Genomic DNA, 6639 nt, shown 5'->3' on the forward strand with positions numbered 1-6639 from the left:
AATTTCCAAAGGATTAATGAAGACTTCTCTTTGTCAATTCCTTTTACAATGACTATGCAAAACCAACTCCTCCTTATCTGGCCCTCTGCGCCCACCGCGATCATCAATTCCCGCATTAAGAAGATACTCACTCACCCATGTGGTTCCTACCTAAGATTGTCCACGCGGTGCTTGCTTAGTCGCCTCATCTTTCTTGTACATGCCAAGGAGTGATTTGAAAACCAATGTGACCGATCGTATTAGTAACCATTGTCTTACTTTGAAGAGTTAATAGATCATGGATTGACCCATTCCCTTCGGCATCGGCACATTCTTGAACACATTTTGAGAGATCATAGTTTGGGCGTACACCTAAACAATTTACAAAACATCAACCCATCATATTGATGAGCAACAAAGATAATCGTGTTGGTTATGGGTTGGGAATCGAGACAGTTATCCTAGGCATGATTTTGTCATGTGTTGGACATTGTCATTGATAGTTATCTATGGACAAAGTTTGCCAATATGCCAAATATCGATCCACTAAATTGACTTTGCTTATGCTCACAATTGAGTGAATACTAGCTATGCATCTTGTATCGACTCTCATTTCTCCTCTCTTGATTCAGGGCCTCCAACATGTGAATGCATACTTATATGAAGGAGGTATTTTAAGTTTTTCCAACTTAGGCTACATTTAGATGAACAACTTAATGTGCTCATACCAAAGGGCATTCACATGATGTATATTCAATCTCTAGTATGGACCTTCGCATTGGGTCAAACACTAGACGTGTCCATCTCAATGCTTAGGGTTATCGAATTTGCCTTAATCACGAAAATATAGGTTTGCTTTGTGCCATGCCTTCTTTATAAATTGAGATCCGAGAATGGCGCTGCGAATTGCCTTCGAATTATTAAAATGCAGTCAATGACCATTTTTCTCTTGGAACGTGCACAACAATACTAATATTTTCTTGAGAAAACATTCGTATTGCATAATATCATTTTATGCCATGTCCTACTGATTCATGTGTCCAATTTATAGTGGTTTTGTTTTCTTACAGCGTAAACTTAACAAGTAGTGTTGGTCCACGTATTCAAGTTCTTTTCTTATGCAAAAATAACATTATTATATAAGAGAATGAGTTATACATGTTGATGCCATGATTTCCTAAGCATCACCACCATGCTAACTCGCCTAACTACAAAACCCCCCTTTCCGAATCCCAACGAAGGTAAAAAGTTCATGCTCATTAAAAGTTACCAAACTTGACATATTATGCTTTATGTGCCAAACTTCCACATGATCATTGTCTTCCTTTTGAAGACCAGCTTATCCACTTTATCTTCGTTCAGTTTCAAGACCTTATGCAAGTTGTTTCATTTTGTCATTATTCCAGAATGCAATAAACGTCTTAATCCATGCACTTTTATATTCATTTACATAGTTAAAAATGTATAGGACACGTGTAAGAATGTATATATCTTCGATGAGATTGTAATAATAGGCTTTTTTGGGTTGGGTAGAGCAATTGAAGAAAACTCTCAACCTTGGGTCCACATTTAGGACACATTTCATAAATTATGACCTTGTTTACATGGGGGAAACCGTGGACAAATGCAAAATACCAGTGGTTATTGTGGGCTTATTGAAGTCCATATTTGCTTAGCTCTATAATCCTAGTGATAAGTGAACAAATGTGTTTTTTTAATCTCTTTAACCGTGTCATAGGCCCCAACGCGAGAGAGTAGGGATGGGATTTTGTTGAACCTCTTGTCCGTACTTCCACGTATTGATATCCATGGGAGATTCAAAGTGGAATTCTTTCTATGGTTATTGTGTCATTATAGTACCTAAACTTTAAAGTCTATCGAGCTTGTATTGGCTTTTGTTATCTTTGTTGAATATAGGAATATCCAAATAAGGTCTATTGTTCCAGTTTCTTACATGCAAAACAAATTATTTGTTCAAAGCTTGCACGCATAAAAATAAGTGTGTAAAATTTGGGGCCAAGGGTATGTCTCAGTTCAAATTTCATATTGTAATTGTACGAGGAATGAATGGATTAGAATATATTTTGAAGTTTGGAAAGAAAAGTGTGACCAAGTTCCAATGAACTTTTTATAAATGTTGAGGGTATGGGAAATGTATGAACAATATCTATGGAACCCCTCATATCTAACAAACACTTTCTTGTGCTAAAGTAGTTTAGAATGTTAGGAGCTCACAATGCATGAACTCGAACAAGTAATCATAAGGACGTGAAATATTTAAACCAAAACAACGAATCACAATAACTGATAAATCATTTATTACATTTGTTCAAACCCTTGATTAAGTCTTTAATCGTTATTAGTTTATCTCTTTGTAAATCATGATTTAATAAATATTCCAATATTTAATAATGTGATTATAGTATCATTACCCCCTCTAATCCATTGCATAAGTACCTTAACCCCTCCATTAATTTCTCTGTACTCAACCCATTGTATATACTGCTTTAACCCCTTGTATACCCTATCACAATCTAATAGCTATCTTACCACAACCCCTTCACTATTCTTAAATTTAATTCGATGTTGAGAGACATCCTTAATCCAAATCTTAATCATTTCATGGGAGATTACTCGAAGAGATATTAAAGATAAAACATGATGGTGATTTTTCAATGTAACATTAGTAGCTTTATTCAAGTTAAATCCATCGATCTACTTTTCCCTTTTAACGGTGCATGAGGTTTTGACTGTGAAGGATTGCAATCATGTCCAAGGCACAAGCATGCAGATAACAACTAACTAAAACAATTTAATGCATGCCACTTTGATGCCATGATGTCCTCACAATCCCCGTAAGGCCATTAGTTGAATGTGTGGGTGGAAAGTCAACCTTTTGGGTGGGGAGGGAGAACTCATGGCCTCTTGGTATTCAGCCTGCCAAACCGATCAATTGTTAACTATCAATGGTTTTCCTGAATATACTACCACACATAAATTATGAGAATAAGCTTCTTTTAATAACTACATAACAATTAGCAATGGGCGCGGTTCGGTTCGGTTTCTTAGCCTTGAAACCAAACCAAACCATTTATTTATATTAAAAACCAAACCAAACTGTTTAATTTTTATGAAGCCATTTAAACCGAACCATTTAGAGCCAAACCATTTATGAAAAATTTAGAACCAAACCAAATCGATTTATCATAAATCAAAACCAAACCAAACCTATAAACCTTCAAAACTTTTATACCTTTAAACCGAAACCGCTAAACCATGAAATTCAAAACCAAACCAAACCGGATCATAATATTTGAAACCAAACCAAACGGTATCTTTGAACCAATAAACCGTTAAGCCATGACTTACCGGTTCGGTTCAGTTTGAGCCGAAATCGTGCCCATTGCTAATAACAATGTATGTTTACATATATACATATAAGCTAGGTATTTAGATATCATTAGTGAAAGAAGAAGAAATCAATGTTGAATTGTTGCCAGTTTTGTCTCTCCTGAGTCCTACATATCAAATGTTAGAATTTCATGGGCAACTAGCTATGGGCCTTTCTGAAAAGTAGAAGAAGTCAACATAGAATTATAGCCACTTGTCTCTCTTACATACATATATAAATGTTAGAATTTGACGTGCAACTAGCAATGGGTCTTGGTTCAACTCCAACAAACCTAAATTGTTAAGTCGTGGTTTAAGAAGTTATCAGTTTGAATATGATTAAACAATTTAGTTTGGTTTCACATATTATTAAAGAAATTGGTTCCAAAACCATAACTTATTAGTTTTTAGTTGAAGTGCCTAAATTTAATGGTTTATCGTTTTTTTGTTGTTCAACATCTTATTTGTTTCCATAACTTTTTACTCATTCCAAGCTTCCCTATGGATGCCCCCTCCTCTCAAGTGAAAGGTCAACTTTGCCCCTTCTTTTTGGTTTGAGTAATGCATATGATCCTACTTCCGAAGTTACCACTCAACAACCTTGTACAAAATGTGGATACAATAGTGTATTAGGCTTCACAAAATCAACAAAGTTGGGAATAAAATTAAGTGCATTGTTATGAACACTAGCAATTCGGGTGCCTCTTTCCCTCTACATGCATATAGTGTCTCTCCATTCTAACTTTTATATTTTGGAAATCAACTTGGAAATGGTTTGGTTTAGATTTGTGATTAAATTGTTTAGTTTTTTTTTCCATAAAAATATCCTCCATTCGTATTAAAATTAAAGGAAACAATATACATATATCGTCTTGCATCTATTCAAAACTAATACAGCACCTCCTCGGCATATCCAGTCTCTATAGCCTCTTTTGAGTGCATTCCATTAGACGATGTTTGAAACCATAATTGTGCTAAATGTTTTCTACACTGTTTCTACATTTCGAGCATATCTCGAAATTAAACTAGACCATTCAAAAAGACTTCTTGCTTATCTTATGGCAAAAACTTGTTAAGCTTCAAGCATACTTCTCAATAAGGGCACTTGTTTCTGAGACCTCCATGTTTTGCGAGGACATTTGAACATGGAAGTTGTTCCCTTTCTGTATATCTCCCATGTTGCCTTATGCTTTCAACATACCCAAAAATGTCATCGTATAAGGTAAGAGGCCTTGCACAAGCATTTGAAGATAGAGTTGTATAACATCCTCATTCCTATCATGCTCGGTATATTCCAATAACATGGTAGTCCATTGTACCCCATCTCCAACCAACAATAATCCATCAAAAAGCTCTCGGGCTTCAATTATTGGCACACATTTATAGTACCAACAACACAAGGATCTTTTTCAAATCCTTCTTTTGCAGTATCACCATGTAATTCCCCTCCTCTTGTTAGAGACTCTACTCCAAAACAAGCTTTTAAGAAGTAGACAAATCAAGCCGAGTCGGGAGAAATTTCTTCTACAAGCCCCTCCATTTGCAAATGCTCAACAACATTAGGAGTTTCTTCACAAAACCCAAATCCACATTACCTTGATCCTACATAAATCGAACATAATTCAATGATTCTTTATCTTGGTTGTTCTCTACATATCATCTAGTGCTTTTGCAAGGAAACAAAAATATATGTGACAGTATCTGGGGCAATACCATCATTCTGAATTTGTTTAAAACGGTCCAACTTTGTGGCCTTGACCCTATTTAGCATACCCACCAATAAGTGCATTCCAAGAGACTATATCTCGAATAGGAAGCTCTTGAAGCACTTTCTGAGATTTTTTACAAACTCTCCACATTTGGCATACATATTCAATAAAGTATTTCCAAGCATAAAATCATTTTTCAGCAACCTTGACCTGAGAATCACATTATGCATTTGTTTACCCTTGTATAGAGCTCCTATGTTTCCACAAGCCTTTAAATCAAAAAGTGGATTCCAAGAGACTATATCTCCAATAGGAATATCTTAATGCACTTTTTGAGATTTACAAACTCTCCACATTTGGGATACATATTCACTAAGGTATTTCCAAGCATAAAATCATTTTTCAGCAACCTTGAGTCGAGAAGCATATTATGCATTTGATTTAATTGTTTAGTTTGGTTTCATATATTCATTGAATGGCTTGGATGGATTTGTTATGTATAAATGCCAAGAAATTGAATTGAGTTCATACCTCCATGTAACTTGTCATTTCATGGGACGTGTATATGGGAATATGTTAAATCTTATTGGAATGAATTTTTTTCTAACTTGGCAATTCATTGACATTCTTAATTTGTTGTTAATTGTGTAACATCACAAATACAATACATTTTAATAAATCCATAAAATGTATAAAGCATTGAGTTGCTTTTTGGAGTTTGTTATAAGGAGAAACACTTATAACATAACGTCGCGGAAAGATGACATAATCCACAACAAAAAATTACTATTTTGTGTGATCATAGGAAATGTGGAGGCATCAATAAACTAGTTGTGAGCTGCCAAATGATGCTCTGTAAGCTCACATACTTCAAGCACTTGGAAATTACAATACGATTTACAAACACCTGGTTGGTGAGTTTCTTTCAACTTGGCAAATACTATTGGATGATGCATTAACATTTATATTAGAAATTGAAAGTAAGTTAGAATAGATTCTTCTTCTTAGAGGTGTGCAACCTTCTTGAGCAACATTTTATTTATAAAAAGATACTTTCCATTAGTTAGGCAGAGTGGCTTTACACTCCAATATGTACAACTGACCACATTTCCTCGATATGTGATTGTCATCCTGTAGCATGTAAAATTTCAGAAAAATACCATGTACATTCTTGGTTGGGCCACCAAGGTGAAAATAACCATTTTGGCATGATGTAACACCACTTTGGCACGCCATCTACATAATCCACCATGGGCGAACCTGGCCATGATTTTTGAAAGGAAAGTCTCACAGCTTCCACTGCGTTTGAAGATCCTTCCAACTCTTCATATTGAGCTTGTATATTCGAAATTAGATCATACCATAGAGCAATGATTGTCTCATTTGGTCGACTTTCTTCTCTCATGAGACCTTCAATAGTATTCTCATCACTTTCGACCAAACTTTCTATGCATGAGAGCATTCCCTATAAGCAATGGTCTAGTGTTTCTAGTCTTGAAGAGCACAACTGCCACTTCCCATCAATTCTCCTTTTATGCAGCCAAGAGCCTATGGGAAGAGA

The sequence above is a fragment of the Azolla caroliniana genome, unplaced genomic scaffold (assembly GCF_043228905.1).
Source record: "Azolla caroliniana isolate FFs.n. ecotype wild unplaced genomic scaffold, voAzoCaro1.0.p SCAF_4, whole genome shotgun sequence".
Lineage (NCBI taxonomy): Eukaryota > Viridiplantae > Streptophyta > Polypodiopsida > Salviniales > Salviniaceae > Azolla > Azolla caroliniana.